General features: G+C 45.9%; 1 protein-coding gene and 1 non-coding gene across 3 annotated transcripts in view; both read right to left on the bottom strand.

Annotated features, from left to right (window-relative positions):
* CCND3 (cyclin D3) overlaps positions 1–19,906 on the bottom strand; it is an 88,762-nt gene that overhangs the window by 29,494 nt on the left and 39,362 nt on the right. The gene's annotated exons all lie outside the window — the stretch shown is intronic.
* On the bottom strand, positions 13,435–13,541 carry LOC123779185 (U6 spliceosomal RNA). Its single transcript, XR_006776104.2, has one exon. It is a non-coding gene; the product is annotated as a U6 spliceosomal RNA (small nuclear RNA).

Raw genomic sequence — 19,906 nt, 5'->3', positions numbered from 1 at the left:
CTCTGCTTACTGTTGGACTTTATTCCTCATTACCCGGTGAGCTTCTTCAGAATTCTGATGCCCCTGTTCCACTGCCAGGCCTGGACATCAGAATCTCTAGGTGTGGGCCCAGGTTCTGTGTATTTGTCCCCCAGTGATTCTGAAATGCATCCAGGGCTGAGAAACCACACGCCAGCTTCTAGCCAAGACTTACTCTCCTTCCCCTGTTGTCGGGAGATCTTCGCACTGAATTTATCAGTCTCTCAGTCTCTCAAACTGCCTTTGGTAGCAGGTCCGTCTATGCCATGATTGGAAATTCTCAGAGGGCCACCCTCCCCCTAGATGGCATGTGGTTATTCCCAAATCAAACTTGATTGACTCACGCCTCATCGTCCATTAAAATAATCTCATTTTCAGAGAGCAACCCACAGCTTTCTAATTTATTAATGTATTCACTCATTTGCAGTTGCCCCCTTAAACTCTCTAAAGCATGAATAACTGGGAATCCATGCAAATTCTGGGGTGAGGCTAGAACAAATGGATAGAGAAGTTCAGCATGAGATCACCCAGGTCTCGCCCAGGTATTAATAACCTAACGAGTAAGAACAACAAGAGCAGTTATATGGGGAGTCCTCTGTGCCAGGCATTGCTCTAAGTGCTTTCCACAGAGTAATTATTTTAACCCTCAAATGTACTGTTATCCCCACTTCACAGAAGAGGAAAGGTGACGTGACTTGCCCAAAGTCACACAAATGTCAGAGGCAGAGGCAGAATTTGAACTCAGATAATCTGGGACCAGGCTCAGGATTAACGATGTAACATAAGCGAAGGAGAGCTGGGCTGGACAGGCCCCTGGTGGCCCAGAACCAGAGACCACTGAGGAAGAAGGCCTGGTGCTGTCCCTTGGGACCTGGGGAGGAGTCAGGAGGAGGGGTGGGCCCCAGAGAACCAGACTGGAGGGTCACAGCTGACCCCAAGCCCAAGGCTTCCTGGATTCCCTGGCAGGGGAATGAGCAACATGAAAGGGAAATTCCTTCAGGAAAAGAAAACATTTTTGAGGGTTGTGTTTTTTGTTTTTTGGGGTTTTTTTTTGCCTCATCTCTGATTTCAGACCCATGGTTTCTTTGCTGAGTCACGGAGGACATTATGAAAGTGGGGGGAGGGGGTGGGCATAGGAGTATCACCTCCCCACTCACAGGGATGGGCTGGGGGCTTCTGCAGCCCAGCCCCCTGCCTCGGGAAGGCTGATGCCGGACAGCTGTAGTTCTAGAGAGGGTTCACCAAGAAAAAAACAGATTTTACCGCTCATCTTCCCAAGCCTCTTCAGTGAATAAATAAGAACATTAATGAATGCTTGAATGATAATTGAGTAAATAAGAAACATTTACTGATCCCTTTACTGAAGGCTTTGGAATCAGATACCCCTGGGGAGGCGGTTTGTTCCTAGTTTCTGCCACTTATGACTAGCAAGTCACAGAGCCGTAGTATCATCATCTATAAAAAGGGGGATATCTGGGGCGCATGGCGGGCTCTGTCAGTACAGCATGCGAATCTCGATCTTGGGGTCATGGGTTCGAGCCCCACGTTGGGCATGGAGGTAACATACATACAGACATACATAAAACGGGGATATTTGTTTCAGCCTACAGGCCTGAAGTGAAGGCCAAATGAGGTAAGAGAGGCAAAGCTCTTGGTATGCAGTGGGCATTCCATAAATGGTACTTCCTGGGTGCGCAGCATTGGGAAGGGCAGTCTGGTGGGAGGGGGAACAGAGATGTAACGAATCCACACAATGGGTGACGGCCAGAAGCGGGAAGAGAGGCCAGTTCCTAAGGCTAAGGGCACAGAGAGGAAAAAGACAGCTGCCAAGCCTGGGCAGGCACATCGGAAGCTCCAGCTCAAGTGTCTGGTCCAGGGCTTCTCAGATAATCCCCTGCAGCTCTGTGAAAATGCAGATTCCCCTTCAGCAGTCCTGAGGGGGAGGGCCCGAGATCAGGTATTTTCTTTCCCTCCCTCCCTCCCTTCCTTCATCTCCAGGCCCAGCATGGGGCTTGAACTCGGGACCCTGAGATCAAGAGTCGCATGCTCTACCGAGTGAGCCCGCCCGGTGCCCCCACGCGCCCCACCCCACCCCGATTATGCACTTCGAACCAGCTCCCAGAGCACGTGCCAGACCACGGGTCACACTCTGAGTTCGCAGCGAGGCAGTGTGAGCTGTTCTCACTCGCACACTTCTCTACTATTCTTTGTATCCATTTTAGGGCAACCGGCTCCAAGGGACTTGCAGAACCTGAGGGCCCCCCCCCCCCCCCCCGATCTCGGAGTCAGGCTCAGGTACGCCCCGCTGATTCTCATGCCCACTAGGGCTCGCACCCTTGAAGGTGGTTATTTCTTTGCTGCCTCCAGCCTTCCTCTTTCCAGGCCAAGTCATCCAAATGCTTCAAATGTTTTCACATCCGGTATTTTGTAATGAATTCCCTTGAAAAGGCCACAGACTTGTGAGAAAGGACTTTAATTATGAGTCTTTCAGTAACATAACCACCCTCATTCCATCTTAAGGAGCTGGGAGACGGGAGGCTGTACTAGAAAAGATGAGAATTTTTTGCCGATTTAACCCAACATACTGATAACAAAGATAACATTTAGCTGACACAAAATTGGGTAAGAACTGTCACCAATTTAAAGATTATTTTAGGTGAATCACTGCACCAGGAAACATGGAATGCCCTAAAATCTTATGGAAGAAACTGTGATGGAGGCTTTCCCAAAATTGACAATTATCCTAATATTTATATGACATTACCAATAAGGACTTGTGAAGCTGAATTAAACCTTTCTAGACTATCAATAATTTTTTAAAAAACTTCCAATCAAGGACGCCTGGGTGGCTCAGCCGGTTAGGCGTCTGCCTTCAGCTCAGGTCATGATCCCAGGGTACTGGGATGGAGCCCCGCATCGGGCTCCCTGCTCAGCGGGGAGTCTGCTTCTCCCTCTCGCACTCCCCCTGCTTGTGTGCACGCATGCTCTCTCTCTCTCTCTCTCACACTCTCTGTCAAATAGATGGATAAAATCTTTAAAAAGTAAATAAATAAAATTTAAGAAAATAAAAACTTCCAATCGATCACGCTAGAGAAACACTGAGTTATCTTTTTTATTTTCTCCATGGAAAAGATTACCAAATCATTGCCGCAGGGGAATACAACCAAAGAGGATGTAGCCAGAAGACACAGGACAAAGGTGTTATAGAGGAGGGTCAAGCAATTATCACAAATATTATGTTGTTTTTCTGGATTTTGTGACAATTGTGGTATTTGGGCTTTGACATGTTTTTCGGCTATGTTGTGATTTCATTGCAAAATCTCAATAAATATCCACTCTCGTATCTGTAATATTAATTTGTGATTTTGTATTGCTTTCCTTAAAGAGGGCTTCCAAAATTGCATTACCTTTAGACCCGACAAAATATGAATCTACCCTGGGTAGACCGGGAAGCATGCGGGCTTTGGGGTCAGACCTGGGCTTACATCACAGACCCACTACTCGCTGGGCTGTGTGCTGTGTGGCCTTGGACAAGTTACTTAACTTCCCTGAACTGCAGTCTCCTTTATCTAAAATGGGATGGTAATATCTATCTCGCAGGCTCGTCTGAGGATTAAATAAGATACCACATGTAAAGTGGCTATTATGTGGCCATCTCAATTACCTTGTGGTAAAGAGACAATTGAGACAGCAAGGGGTTCATCTGAGGTCACACAGCTGAGGAGATGTACTTCAGAAAGGATCTGGATTTCGAGTTTATATTAACAATCTTCCTTTCTCCATCTCCCACCCCTTGTAAGACAGGAAGTAAAAAGCATCTTGTATGATCTTGAGCTCATGCCCCCCCACCAGAAGAGAGGTCACCGAGCCGCTTGCCTCCATGTGGGGATGTGCGATGAGCACCCGACTGACAAAGCCTGTGGGAAATCATGAATCAGATGAAATTAAGAAATACTTGGCCTTTTGTTGAAATCACATATTTGGTTACCAGTTTTGTGTTCTCCTTTTTCTACCAACTCAAACAACCCCAAGAGTCTTCTCTTCTCTCCGCAAACTGTGCCCGTCTCTCTACAAGTGTTGTCTCGTTTCCTTCTTACCGTGGCCCCACGTGATAAGGAGTTGTAACTCCCATTTTATGGATGAAGAAACTGAGGCTCGGGGCTGGATGTGAATCCTGGGCTGTCTAATGTCAGAGCCCAGACTCTTTTTTTTAAATAAATTTACTTATTTGAGAGAGGTAGAGAGAGAGAGAAAACACGCACAAGTGGGGGGGCGGGGTGAGAGGCAGAAGCAGGCTCCCCACTGAGTAAAGACCTTGACTCGGGACTCGGGACTCGATCCCAGGACTCCAGGATTATGACCTGAGCTGAAGGCAGATGCTTAACCGACTGAGCCACTCAGACACCCCTGGAGCCCAGACTCTTAACCATTACACCATGCAGCCTTCCTGCCAATTGCCCCTACTCGAACTTTTCTGTACAGTGGAATTAGGATTTAGGTGTGTGCTGGACAAAGGAGTGGAAAATCAGAGGATTCTTGTGGTTCCCTATCTCCATGAACCCTAGCAATGCCCAGCCACACCAAACTACTCCTATTTCTCTAGACTTGCCCTACTGGCACAGGCTTTCACTCCCAGTGCTCCAGACGGAGTCGAGCTAAGAGCTGTTTGCCTCTAGAGAGCCACAGGGTGGGCATTGGAAGACCTTGGTTCTGTCTAATGTGCTCGGGCCACCATCTTGCCCTTAGGCAAGTCCATAGATCACTCTAGACCTTGTCTGACACACTTTAAAAATAAGGTAGGAGAGAGAGACTTCCAGGTTCCTTTGCAGTCCCAACATCCTCTAAGTGAGCCAATCCGGTGAGGTAATTGGACACGTTCCTGCTGACTTCCTGCAGACTCCCCCCAAGAACTAGACGGTCCTCTTTTTATAGTGCATCGTAAGGCTGCAGGGTAGAGGGAGCAGCTCACATGATGTGGCCACAGAGTTTAGACAGCCCTGGCTCTGGACCCTGGCTCCACCAGTGCCTGGCTACATGGCCTTGACAAGCCCTTAACTTCTTGAAGCTTCCTTTTCCTCCTCCATGAGATGGTGATTTCGTAACGATCCCCATCCCATAAAGCTGTGGTAAGGCCTGGATTCATGCTGAGGACTCAGTGTATGGAGGCCATTACGGTCCTCACAGGGTATGATGTGCTCAGGCCTCCTCGTCCGTTTTCCACCTGGGACATAGGAACCAAAGGGGGAACTTCAACGCGAGACAGAGTTGGAAAGGGCTGAAGGAGCAAGGGACATGGGATGGACAGATGGTGTGACTCCAGATGGCCGCACATGGCTGATCTGGGGAAGAAAATGGCTCACCCTCTGCCAGCCCCACCCACGTGTATCTGGGTAATGTCAATGAGACACTGGGCTGGAAAATGCTAGAGAACACTCAAATATCCAAAGTGGGAATTACAGATATTTCTGAAATGCATCCCCAACTTTCTATCTCACCAGGCAGCGCCAAATCCCTGGGCTGAAGCACAGGGTCTGTTCTTTCCTTCTCTCCACACTGGCACCATTCCTAATCAGAATTTCATTCCCCATTCAAGCAGTCAACTCAAAGCCTCCAATTCTTCCAGCTTCTGAGAGCTCGGCCCATCTGCTCTAAATCCTTGAAAAGAAACAAATAAACTGATAAACCAAGCAACATTCCTACCATTTCTCTCTCTTTAAAAAACAACGACAGCAACAACTTGGCATTTATTTATAATCGGGACAAAATGGAAACAACCTAAATGTCCAACAATAAATGTCAAATAAACCATAACCTCATAATAGATTATACTCTAATAGGGAATGTACTATGATAAAATGTCATACTGTATTACATAGAACACTATATCGTACGTTACTGTTGACTATTAAGGGCAACCATGGATGCAGAATTGAGTGGTGGTTACTGGTGTGAACCCCAGAGGTGGACCGACCTGGGGTTGACTCCCAGGTCTACCACATAGCAGCTGCGTGACCTTGACATTCTCTCTCTGCCTTCGGTGTGCATCGGAAAAATGACAATAATAATAAAATGAGCTCCGACTCCACAGTCAGACTTCCTGCCTGGCTTAAATCTGGGTTCTGTCACTTTCAAATAGCTGTACAGTCTTGGACTGGTTAATGAAGCCTTCTGTTCCTTGGTTTCCTCATCTGTAAATAGGCTCAACCACCCGGGGGTTTGAGGGGGGTGAGAATCAAATGCGATGACGTGTTAAATCCTTAGAACAGTACTCAGTACAGCTAACAGGACACTGTCCCCTCCCACTCCCATGCCACCTCTCACCTGCCAAGGGATTCCTAAATATAAACGCATGTCCAAGTTATCTAAAAAAAATTTTTTAAGTAAAAATTAAAAAAAATTTTTTTATCGGCAGAGAGAGAGATTATAAGCAGGGGTAGCAGCAGAGGGAGAGGGAGAAGCAGGCTCCCTGCCAAGCAAGGAGCCCGAGGTAGGCCTCGATCTCCAGACCCCGGGATCATGACCCGAGCCGAAGGCAGACGCTTCACCGACTGAGCCACCGGGGCACCCCGCAGGTCCACGTTATCTAGAACACACCACCTTGGAACAGAACATCTGATCTACTCCAGATGGGCACCGTCAACCTGTTTCCAGCCCACGTGGGCCCCTCGCTGGGGGTGTCTGTCGTGGGCAAGAACCGCATAAGCACGCACTGGCCCTCTCCCCTCGAACAGGAGCAGCTGGAGGCTGCTGGGGCTCACTTTACTCCAATGGAAAAACAACGGCCCGAGCTCAGGGTATGGGGAGTCACGTGATGGTGTGCACTGCCCTTGAGCTTTACTGGAAACTCACTGGCCGTCTGCAGAGGGCTCCTGATGGAGGGTCCCAAGTGCCCCGCTTACCACTCAACAACAGCGTAACTCAGCCGGGGTCACAGGGAGGCAGCCACCTGTTGAACCACAGCACAGCTCAGTTCCCATCTTAGTTCTTCCTCTGGGTAAACACTGGCACTATTATCAATGTAACCCTCAAAGGGGGGAGGTGGCCAATCTTATTTCTCTTGAGCCTAACCGTCGATTTCCCACGGTTCTTGACTTCCAACAGAACCAGGGTAATTCATATGGCAATAGGGTTACACTTTTCAGACTTTATACACACATGATCCCACCTTATCGCAATGGTCACCGCCTACATGTGTATAACGCTTCAACAGGTTAGAAGGCGCTTTCTCCGCCACTAACGGACTTCATCTTCACGAGAACACGGGGAGCTGAACTGGAGGAACTCCAGCGAGGGGAAGATAAAGCCAATGGACGTACGGGGTGTTGCCTGGGAAGGCAAGCTCCAAGGCCACGAGGGGGGCATGACCTCAGCGAGGGCTGGGCCTACCTCCTCAGCTTCTCGGGCTCCAAAATAGGACCTACCCACATGTCCGGGGGGCCTCCACTCCTGGAGGAAAACTCAAGGTAACCAATGCCCAAGAGAGAGGCGCACCTCACACAGCCAGCTGTAAACCAACAGTGGGAGACACAGTGACAGGGGACAGGGGCAGGGACAGGACAGGGGCACCTGGGGCCTCTGGCCGGCACATTCTCTCCTTGTAGACCCTTCCCCAAGGGCAGCCAGAGGCAAAGCAGAAGGGGGTTTGGGAGAGAAAGGAGCAGAACTAAAGGAGGCAGCCAACCACGTTCCTGCGTTGGGAGCGTGGGCTGGGAGAGGTGATTTTTTCCACAAAAGGGAAAATCACTAGGCCAGGTCAGGCCCCCTCTCTACTCCGTGACCTCATGCTTTTTCTGTCTTTCTTTCTTTCTTTTTTTTTTTTAAGTATCCAGAGCTGGGGCACCTGGATGGCTCAGTCAGTTAGGAGTCTGCCTTTGGCTCAGGTCATGATCTCAGGGTCTTGGGATCAAGCCCCGCGTTGGGCTCCCAGCTCAGTGGGGAGCCCACTTCTCCTTCTCCCTCTACCCCTCCCCTGCTTGTGCTCTCTCTCTTTCTCTCTCGAATGAATATCTTTAAAAATAAATAAGTAAATAAAATAAAATAAAATAAAATAAAATAAAATAACGTATCCAGAGCTAATGGACCTTTCTTCGTAGCTATGTTAGGTTTGGGTCCAGTGACAATCAGGTGTCATGGTCTGGAAGCCATGCTCCGCAAGGTAACTCGGCACACCGCTGCTGTGTCCATTCTGTTTTGATCTCATGGTCTACCTCTCGGAGTCGGATTTTTCTTTGCAGCTTGGGGTGGAGGTGAGGGAATTAGGAAGAGATGCCTCGCCACGGCTGTTCGACGGTCCTATTATCCTCATTTTATATATGAGGAAGTTGTGGTAACAAAACTGCCCTTTGTAGATGAAGGATGGCAGGCTCTAAGCTCCTTGGGGTAGAGAGCCCGGTGGACGGACCTCAGGAACACCTCCCGGCCCCGTGGCACAGGGCACAGAGCCTCCCCCCAGGCACCTTCAGCACACGCCTGCAAGTTGGCATACGAGGATGCGTGATGCTGCTGCTTGCTCGAGGCCACAGGGCAGCTGTCCCTCACGCAGGCTGGCTGCCAAGACGGTAGATCGGAAGAACTCTACAATAGTGGTAGCGGCAGAGCTGTGCAGAACCATTCACGCCCTTCCCCAACGCCCCACCTAAAAGCTCTCATTTGCAGAATGACTCACTGGGATGAGGGGGTCCAACCTGTGGCCCTGAAATGAGAGAATCTCAGGCTCAGAAGGGGGGTCAAAGGCACCTACTGCAGCCTAGCCAAATTATTCATTTTCCCCACAACCCTAGTTCCCAGAAATTTACATTTCAAAGACCAATAAAATTTCCCCCAAAATTTTGGAGACCAAAAAGTTAAGACTATTGCCAAGTGAGGTTATTAGGGAAAAAACCTCTGGTCTATATATACCATATTTCATAAAACAAAGAATACCTGAACACCAAACCATTAGAGAGGGCTCAGAATAAAGGACAATACTTTTTTTAAAAATCTAATCTTTATTATTATTTTTTATTTTTATTTTTTTCTTTTCTTAATTTTTTTAACTTAAATTCAATTAATTAACATGCAACGTATTATTGACTTCAGAGGTAGAGGTCAGTGATTCATCAGTCTTATATAACACCCAGTGCTCATTCCATCCCGTGCCCTCCTTAATGTCCATCACCCAGTTACCCCATCCTCCACCCTTCTCCCCCTCAGTAACCCTCAATTTGTTGCCTGTGATTAAGTGTCTATTATTTGTTTGTTTAATCTTTACTATTACGATGATAATTTTTTTAAAACTCTACACCCAACGTGGGGCTTGAACTTACAACCCCGAGATCAAGAGATCCCATGCTCTACTAACTGAGCCAGCCAGGCACCTCTAAAGGATGGCACTTTTTTCTCTTTTTTAAGATTTTATTTATTTATCTGTCAGAGAGAGAGAGAGAGAGAGAGAGAGCACAAGCAGGGGGAGCAGAGGGAGAGGGAGAAGCAGGCTCCCTGCTGAGCAAGGAGCCCAATGTGGGGGCTCGATCCCAGGACCCCGGGATCATGACCTGAGCCAAAGGCAGACGCTTAACCAACTGAGCCCCCCAGGCGTCCCAAGGATGGATTTTTAATGGACTGAACTTAGTTACACAAAACACCCGGGACATCCTCGATGACAGCTGGTTTGGCATCACAGCCCTACACCAGCCCGCCAGTGATCCGTGTAGCGCTTCTCAGAACTTCCTCAGTGTTGGGGGCTCACCATTTGAGACAGCCCGACTTCGTTTCAAAAAACTCTAACTACTAGGATTTTTAAAAATATATAAATATACTCTTATAAAAAATTAATCTGTTGGGGATAATGTTTCAGTTCCCTTCGTCCCTTCACTCCACTGCACATTCTGCGACCACCTTCGGTACCAATTTCCTTGAGGCCCGGTAAGTAGTAAGAGTAATTGCTAGAACACTGAGTGCCTGTGAGCTGAGCACTGCGCTGACTAGTTAATATGTATTCACTCGGTTACTTCCTAGAACCACCTCATGGGGCAGGTGTAATTATTATTCCTGTTTACAGATTTTTAGGAAGCGCAAAGACTACTTTGCCCAAGTACGTAGCCAAGTTCACATTCCAACGCCAGCAGCCTGGCTCCAGAACCTCTCCTCTTAACTATCACACTTGGAGAAAGGCTTCCTTACATGTCCAATTCGAATGCGAGAAATACATCTGCTTCCCTCCTCCTCCCATGGCCCCTGCCCCAGTTCAACTTCTCCTTCCATTTCCCCAGGATTGCTGCAGTAAACCCAACCCATTTCCCTGCCTCCACTCTCTGCATCTAATGTACTCTTCCCTCCTATCTTGCATTCATTCATTCATTCATTCATTCACTCATTCCTTTATTGTGTAGGCTCCATGTTCAGCGTGGAGCCCAATGTGGGGCTTGAACTCATGACCCTGGGATCAAGACCTGAGCTGACATGGAGAATCAGACACTTAACTGACTGAGCCACCCAGGCGCCCTCTTGCACACATTCAAGTTGCTGGTTTAAGCTTATTCTCATCATAAAAGTAGTTACGCTCAGTTAAAGAAAATTTGAGAAATACAGACAAGCAGAAAGAAAAGCAAAAAGAATCCAATCTTATTCATACTCTTACCAACCACCAAAACCATCTCTATGAACATTTTGATAATATTGCTTCCAGCCTCTCTCCTTTTTTATCCATACGTGTTTTTTTTTTTTAACTTGGCTATAATAACACTACATCTAAACTTTTAGTGAAAATTATCTCATGGGCATTTTTCATGTTACTAAACACACAACTGTTATTGTAAAGCTAAGCTCTGTTCATATTAATTATAATTCAAAAATTTCCAAAGCTCCTCCCGTTCCTATAATACAAATTTTAAATTCCTTAGTTCACGGTGGTTTTGGGTTTTTTTTTTTTAAGATTTTATTTTTAAGTAAACCCTACACCCAATATGGGGCTCGAACTCACAATCCTGAGATCAAGAGTTGCACACTCCACCAACTGAGCCAGCCAGGCGCCCCTACTGCAGTGTGTTTTATCTCCCAGTTTTCCATACCCTGGCCCCCACCCCAATACATACCTTAGCATATGGGATCTTCGTTGCTCAAACACTTCCTACACACACCCTGGGCCTTTGCTGACACATATTCTAGATTGTAAAGGACACATGAATTTTGGTTCATCTATGCTTAAACTGAACTCTTCTTTCACTCCCAAATCCACTTTCAACATCCCCACCGTTCCCCTACCCCAAAGCTCCACCATCATTGGCTCAGGGCCAACCTTGGAGTTCTATACGACTCCTTTTTTTCTCACATGACCCACATCCCATCCATCAGCAACTTCAATAGGCTTGGCCTTGGAATATCTATTGTGAACCCAAACACTTTTCCACATCTGCCCCTTGACATCCCAAATTCAAACCGCCTGTATTTCTCACCCATGTGAGTAACAGACTATTATATCTGGACCTCCCTGCTTTTCGCTCTGGCCTCCACACAACACACTGCTTCCAATGCAGGAGCCAAAGGCTCCTTTAGAAAAGTAAATTTTTTTAAAGATTTTATTTATTTATTTGAGAGAGAGAGGAAGAAGCAGATTCCCCACTGAGCAGGGAGCCTGACTCCGGCTCGATCCCTGGAGCCTGGGATCATGACCTGAACTGAAGGCAAGACGCTCAACTGACTGAGCCACCCAGGTGCCCTGGCATTGGGATTTTTAAACAGCTCCCCCAGGTGATTCTAAAGTCCAGCCAGGACTGAGAACCACCAAGATTCTGGTTAACCCTTGACTAGGAATCCTATCTCCAGGAATCTATCCTTTTTTAAAAAAAATTACTAACAGATAATCTGAATAGGTTTCTATCTATTAAAGAAATTGAATCAATAACTAATAACTTTCCAAAACAGAAAGCCCCAGGCCCAGATGGGTTCACTGGCAAATTTTACCAAACGTTTAAGGAAGAAATTATACCAATTCTTTAGAATCTCTTTCAGAAGATAGAAGCAGAAGGGGCGCCTGGGTAGCGCAGTCGTTAAGTGTCTGCCTTTGGCTCAGGGCGTGATCCCGGCATTCCGGGATCGAGTCCCACATCGGGCTCCTCCGCTGGGAGCCTCCTTCTTCCTCTCCCACTCCCCTGCTGTGTTTCCTCTCTCGCTGGCTGTCTCTCTGTCACATAAATAAATAAAATCTTAAAAAAAAAAAAAAAAAAGAAGATAGAAGCAGAAGGAATACATCCCAACTATTCTTATGTGGCCAGAATTACCCTAATACCAAAACCAGACAAAAACATTACAAGAAAAGAAAAAAACTACAGACCAAATCTCTCATGAATATAGATGCAAAAATCCTCCACAAAATATTAATAAATTGAATCCAACAATGTATAAAAATTATATACCATGACCAGGTGAGAATTATCCCAGGTATGCAAGGCTGGTTTAACATTCCAAAATCAATTAATATAATCCATCATATCAACAGGCTAAACAAGAAAAATCACATGATGATATCAACGGATGCAGAAAAAACATTCACCAGAATCCAACACCCATTCTTGATAAAAACTCACAGCGACTAGGAATAGAGGGGTACCTCTTCAACTGGATAAAGAACATCTATCTAAAACCTATAGCTAATATCATACTTGACGATGAGAAACTCAGTTTTCCCACTAAGATGAGGAACGAGTTAAGGATGTCCCTTCTTGCCACTGTTTTCAATATTGTACTGGAAGTTCTAGCTAATATAGTAAGACAAGAAAAGGGAAAAAAAGATACATAGATTGGGAAGGAAGAAACAAAGCTGTATGTGTTCACGGATGACATGATTGCCTATATGGAAAATTTAAAAGAATCAACAACAACAAAAAGTCTTAGAATTAATAAGCAATTGTAGCAAGGTTGCAGGATACAAGATTAATATACCAAAGTGAATCACCTTCCTATATTCTAGCAAGGGGAACAAGCGAAATTTGAAATTACCATTTACATTAGCAGCCCCCTCCAAAATGAAATATTTATTTTTGATATGAAATATCATATAAACAGATCTAAGTCAGAAAAGCGATAAAACTCTGATGAAAGATATCAAAGAAGAACTAAATGTTCATGGATAGGAAGACTTGATATTGTCAAGATGCCGGTTCTTCCCAACTTGAGCTGTAGATTCAACACCATCCAATAAAAAGTCCAGCAGCTTATTTTGTGGATATCAACAAACTGATTCTGAAGTTGATATGGAGAGAAAAAGACCCAGAATAGCCAACTCGACATTGAAGGAGAAGAACAAAGTCGGAGAAGACTGACAATACCCAACCTCCAGTCAGTGTAGTATTGGTGAAAGAATCGACAAAAATGTCAATGGGACAGAATACAGAACCCAAAAAAGACCCACATAAATATAACCAACTGATATTTTTTTCTTTACAATATGAACGCTTCACAAATTTGCACGTCATCCTTGCGCAGGGGCCGTGCTGACCTTCTCCGTATCATTCTGATTCGACTAGACGTGCTGCCGAGGCGAGCACTATAACCACCTGATTTTTTTAAATTATTTTTTAAGATTTTTATTTATTTATTTGACAGAGAGAAAGACAAAGAGAGAGGGAACACAAGCAGGGGGAGTGGAAGAGGGACAAGCAGGCTCCCCGCTGAGCAGGGAGCCCGACGCAGGGCTCGATCCCAGGACCTGGGACCATGACCTGAGCCAAAGGCAGATGCTTAACGAATAAGCCACCCAGGCGCCCCTTTAACCAACTGATTTTTAATAAAAGAGCAAAGGCAAAACGATGGAGCAAAGATACAGTTTTCAATAAATGGTGCTACTGTAACAATTGCACATCTATCCAGCAAAAAATGAATCTAGATATAGACCTACATTCTTCACAAAAACTAACTCAAAATGGATCACAGATCTAAACATAAAACTCTAAACTATGAAACTCCTAGAAGATAACATAGGAAAAGCCCTAAATGACCTTGGATAAGGTCATGACTTTGTAGATAGAACACCGATGGCATGATCCATGAAAGAAATAATTAATAAGCTGGACTTCATTAAAATTAAAAACTTCCACTCTGCAAAAGACAATGTCAAGAGAATGAGGAGACAGGCTACGAATTACAATAAAATATTTACAAAAGATACATCTGATAAAGGACTGTTGTCCAAAATATATAAACTCTTGTGGTGCCTGGGTGGCTCAGTTGGTTAAGTGTCTGCCTTTGGCTTGGGTCATGATTCCCAGGGTCCTATTGCCCCTGCTTGTGCTCTCTCTCTCTGTCAAATATAAAATCTTTAAAAAACCAAAACCAAAACCAAAAAAACTCCCCAAAATATATAAATTCTTAAAGCTCAACAATATGAAAATTAACAATCTGATTAAAAAATGGGCAAAAATCCTGAACAGACACCTCACCGAAGAATATATACAGATGGCACATAAGCATATGAAGAGATGATCAACATCGTATGTCATCAGGGAAATGAAAATTAAAATAAATATGAGAGATCATGGGTATAGGAAAAACCTCATAGTCCTCCTCTACGTCTATCCTTTACTCTCACATGACTACCATACTCAGAATGCTTCTGACACCAGATGCGTGGGGTTTTTCCCCCACGCCAAGCAATTCTGCAACACCACCTGGGTGTCCTGCGACTTACCTCCATTCTCACACTATCTACTTAGAGATAGTGTCACATCCCACAGGTTAAAGGCTCACTCCCACAAGACTTCCCTCCACTTCAGGTGCCAATCACAAGTAGTCCCAGGTTACCCAGAACTCTGTCCAATTGTCTACAGGTCAGAGGTTCCCATGACCTCCTCCTCCTTGGATTTGATTAATTTGCTAGTTGACAGATCTCAGGAATACAGTTGCTTATGTTTACCAGTTTATTAAAGGATATGATAAAAGCCAGATGATCAGCCAGATGAAGAGATACATAGGGCAAGATCTGAGAGGGTCCCAAGCTTCCGTCCCTGTGCAGTTGGAGTGCATCACCCTCCTGGCACGTGGATGTGTTTACCCACCTGGAAGCTCCCCAAACCTCAGACTATTGAGGTTTTGTGGACGCTTCCTCATGGAGGCATTAATTATTAAGCCTATTTCCATCCCCTCTCCCCTCTCTCCAGAATGGGGGGACAGGGCTGAAAATTCCAAGCTTTTAATCATGGTCTTTCTAGTGAGTAGGCCAGGAGCCCTCCAGGAGCCCACCCAGAGTCACCTCATTAGAACAAAAGACACTCCTATCACCCAGGAAATTCCAAGGGACTTAAGACCCCTACGTCAGGAAGCTGGGTCAAAGATCAAATATCAGAACGGAAGAGGCTCCTAGGGCTCTTATCACAGGAAATTACAGGGGTTTAGGAGTTCTGTGCCTGACACCAGGGGCAGAGACGACCATATACTCTTTCTGTGATTTCACACCATTACACACTTATTAGAAGGGCCAATAGCCGGAACACTGACAACGCCAAAGCTGATAATGGTGTGGAGCAACAGGAACTCTCATTCGTTTCTGGCGGGAATGCAAAATGCTGGAGACACTTTGAAGACTAGTCTGGCAGTTTCTTACAAAACTAATATATTCTTTTTTTTTTAATTTAAAGATTTTATTTATTTATTTGACAGAGAGAGAGAGCACAAGTAGGCAGAGTGTCAGGCAGAGGGAGAGGGAAAATCCCTGCTCAGCAGGGAACCTGACGCAGGGCTCGATCCCAGGACCCTGAGATCACGACCTAAGCCTAAGGCAGCCGCTGAACCGACTGAGCCACCCAGGTGCCCCAAAACGAAATACATTCTTACCATAATTCCAGTAATTGTGCTCCTCGGCATTTACCCAAATGAACCAAAAACACATCCACACAAAAACCCGCACGTGGGTGTTCACGGGGCTTTATTTATAATTGCAAAAGCTTGGAAGAAACCAAGATGTCCTTCAGTTGGTGAATGGATAAACAAACTCTGCTTCACCCAGACACAGAGGAAACGTAAATGCGTACTCCTAAGTGAGAGGAGCCAATGTGAGAAGGCCACACGTTATACAAGTTCAACTACGCGACATTCTGGAAAATGCAGAACTATGGAAAGAGTAAAAAGATCCGTGGTTGCCGGGGTTAGCGGGGAAGGACAGATGAACAGATGAAACAGAGACCATTCTTAGGGCAGTGGAATGACTGTGTGATACCACAGTGGCGGATACGTGTCATTATACATTTGTCCAAACCCATAAAATGTGTAACACCAAGGGTAAAGCTAGTGTAAACCACGGCCCTTGAGTGATAATGATGACAATGGACAATGATTAGAACAAATGCGCCCTTTGGTGCAGGAAGTCCATAGTGGGGTTGACAGTGGGGGAGACTGTGCATGTGCGGGGACAGGGAGTATATGAGAACGCTCTGCACTTTTTGCTTAGTTTCTCTGAACCTAAAAAATAAGTTTATTAATTTAAAAAATGATGTATAGGAGTATACAAGGGGTCATTTATGGGGCACTTGGGTGGCTCAGCTGGTTGGGCGTCCGACTCTTGATTTCAGCTCGGGTCATCATCTCGGGGTCATGGAATGGAGCCCCACGTCCAGCTCCAAGCTCAACGCGGAGTCTGCTTGGGATTCTCTCTCTCCCTCTCCCTCTGCCCCTCCCCCCCCCACTCATGCTCTCTCTCTCTGTCAAATAAATCTTCAAAAAAACCCACAAAGGGTTATTGATGACAGCAAAAATGTGTAAACAATCTTACAGTCCGAGGGGAGGGAAATGGTTATGTGAATTACATCCCACAGCCACTCAGTTCTATCTGTGAAGCATTTATAATGAGCAGGGCAAATGCTGAGAAATTGAAAAAAGCAGGTATCTATAATTGTACGAATGGACTGATAAAATTATGTATTGCAAAAAGCCTAGGAGGATAGCTTGCTGAAATGTTAGCAGTGAGTTGTCTCTGTGTGTTAAATTTTGTTTTTATAAATGTGTATTCTTTTTATTGTAAAACTCGTGATAAAAAACTTAAATACAGAAATGGATAGTAAACAGAAATTACCCATAACCCCATTATCTGCCGGTAACAGAAGTCACCTTCAATCGTGAGAGAGTGGGTGATTTTCTTTTCTTTCTGTATTCTACTATTTGTAGATTTTCTACTACTAGTAGAAAATCTAATACACTTCATTTTTATTTTTACTTTTTTTAAGATTTTATTTTTAAGCAATCTCTACACCGAACGTGGGGCTCAAACACACAACCCAGAAATGAAGAGTCACACGATCTTCCAGCAGAGCCAGTCAGGTGCCCCTCTTTAAAATAATCCTCTGGGGGGCTCCTGGGGGGCTCAGGTGATTAAGCATCTGACTTTTGGTTTCATCCTGGTCATGATCTTGGGGTCCTAAGATTGAGTCCTGCATTGGGCTTTGCACTCAGTGCGGAGTCTGCTTGTCCCTCTCCCTCTGCTCCTCTCCCTGCTTGCTCACTCTCTCTCTTTCTCTGGAATAAATAAATAAAATCTTTAAAAAATAATAATCCTTGTAGGGGCACCTGGCTGGCTCATTCAGTGGAACGTGCTACTCTTGATCCTGGGGTTGTGAGTCTGAGCCCACATGTGGTGTAGCGTTTATTTAAAAAATTTATTTTTATTTTTTATTATTTTTTAAAGATTTTATTTATTTGACAGAGAGAGACACAGCGAGAGAGGGAACACAAGCAGGAGGAGTGGGAGAGGGAGAAGCAGGCTTCCCGCTGAGCAGGGAGCCCGATGCAGGGACGTGATCCCAGCACTCTAGGATCATGACCTGAGCCAAAGGCAGACGTTTAACAACTGAACCACCCAGGCGCTCCTCAAAAAATGTTTTAAATAAATAAATAAAAATAATCCTCTGCAGGTATCAGTTCTAAGGCCACCATCAGCCTCTCCATGGAACCATCTAAATCCTCCAGTTTGAATGGATCTCCCAACCCTATCTACACTGATTTGTGTCTGTTCTGGCGCAGGACACAGCTTACTCTGTCTGCTTATTAATTGTCTCCTTGCATTTCCTTCTTCCCTTGCAGGCGGAGACAAGTCTCACCCTTTCTATATCCCAGTTCCGTATCTAGAAATTTACTGATTAAATGCCTCTGCCATGTTCCCCCGTCACGTCCCTGACCGCATATCTGCGTGCCCTCTCCCCAGCCAAGACGGTGGATGCTCAAAGAGGATCCGTCTTCTGTTAGGGGAGCTGGAAGGCCTAAATCTCTCCCAGCTTCCTAGCTTGGATGTTGCTGCATCCCTCCCTTCCACAGACCAGGACACGTGGGCGGGGCATTTTCTCCAGAAGGGCCCCAGTCAATAATGCATCTTTGTATGAAGCAGCAACCTTTGCACTGGCTGCAATTAGCATTTTCAGATAAATCCGTTTCTCAGATTAACCAGTTGGCACTGACATGCAGAACCTGACCCTGGGACAGAGATAGAGGCAGACTAAGGTGGGGTGGTGAGCGGGTGGCAGAGCAAAGATCTGGCTGGTGGGGAGCAGTAGGAGTGTTCTGGGGTAGACGAGGCCGGCTGGGGGCAAGACAGGTAAGGGAGCAGGGATTAGGTGGGCGCAGCCCCGACTGAGGCGGCCATGAAAGTACATTTCACTTACTTTACCAAAGCACTTAGAGCCGCAGTGTGAACTGAAAACCGGGAGCTGCAGGAGGGTCTGCCTGGACACCAAGAACAGCCTCAGTCTACGGTTTTAGGGTTTCAGGCGATCGTTTCCTTTCTGTCGCTAATGATGGCAATATCCACGATTATATAGCACGTACACTGTGTCACTGGCCTGTGCTTTTTATTATGTTAACTTGATCAATCTAAAAACCAGGGGAGAGAGGTATTATCATCTTTACGTTACAGATGAGGAAACTGACACGGAAAGATGGAGTAACTCGTCCAAGTTCCCACAGCCGGACATGGACAGTCTAGAGCGTGGAATCCATCAGAACCCCTGCTCAGCCCTGCTGGGTGCTCCCCAAGGGCTGAGAGGGCACAGTGAGAGCTCCCCTTCCAGGATCAGGCCCCCCGGGGCCTCTGTTCAACCCTTTCACTTTTCCTTTCTGGTTCTACAGGAGGAAGCAAGAGGGCTGGAAAGCCTGTAGCACTGAGGTGATTTTTACTTACCTTCAGAGGCAGTTTAGAGGTGACCAGGAAACAAGCTCTTAAAACAAAACAAAAAAAGGAGATCCTCCCATCCCTAATAGTGTAGTATTCAAAAGCTGCCTCTGGCGATGCCTGGGTGGCTCAGTCGGTTAAGCGACTGCCTTTGGCTCAGGTCATGATCCCCGGGTCCTCAGTTGGAATCCCGCATTGGGTACCTTGCTCAGCGGGAAGCCCACTTCTCCCTCTCCCTCTGCCTGCCACTCCCTCTGCTTGTACTCTCTCTCTGTGTCAGATAAATAAAATCTTTAAAAAAAAAATCTCCCTCTATCTATCAGCCGCTGAGTCTAATTAAGCCTTGCAAATAACCTCTAAGCGCCTCCTGGAGCTGAGAGAAGTTCAGGCATTTAAAAAATACTTATTGTAGGGGAATCTGGGTGACTCAGCTGGTTGTGTCTGACTCTTGGTTTCAGCTCAGGTCATGAGCTCGGGATCCTGGGATCGAGCCCCATGTCAGGCTCCACACTCAGTGGGGAGTCTGCTTACCCCCCGCCCCCCCCCCCCGCCTCTTCCTCTGCCCTTCCCCCAGCTCATCGTGAACTTTCTTTCTCTCTCTAAAATAAATAAACTAACTAACTTATTGTATACCTACCATGTGCCAAGCACTTGACTAAGTTCCAAAATAATTTTTTTGGCTGAAAGGATTATTATAGTCAACAAGATGGCAGAAAAATTTGGGGGTCTCCTCAAGCAGAGATGGAACACATGGGACTACTGAAG

This window comes from Ursus americanus, chromosome 29, assembly GCF_024610735.1.
Source record: "Ursus americanus isolate L20-20 chromosome 29, mUrsAme1.1.p, whole genome shotgun sequence".
Lineage (NCBI taxonomy): Eukaryota > Metazoa > Chordata > Mammalia > Carnivora > Ursidae > Ursus > Ursus americanus.
The sequence above is the reverse complement of the archived record's forward strand: the minus strand, read 5'-3'. Positions and strand labels throughout refer to the sequence as shown.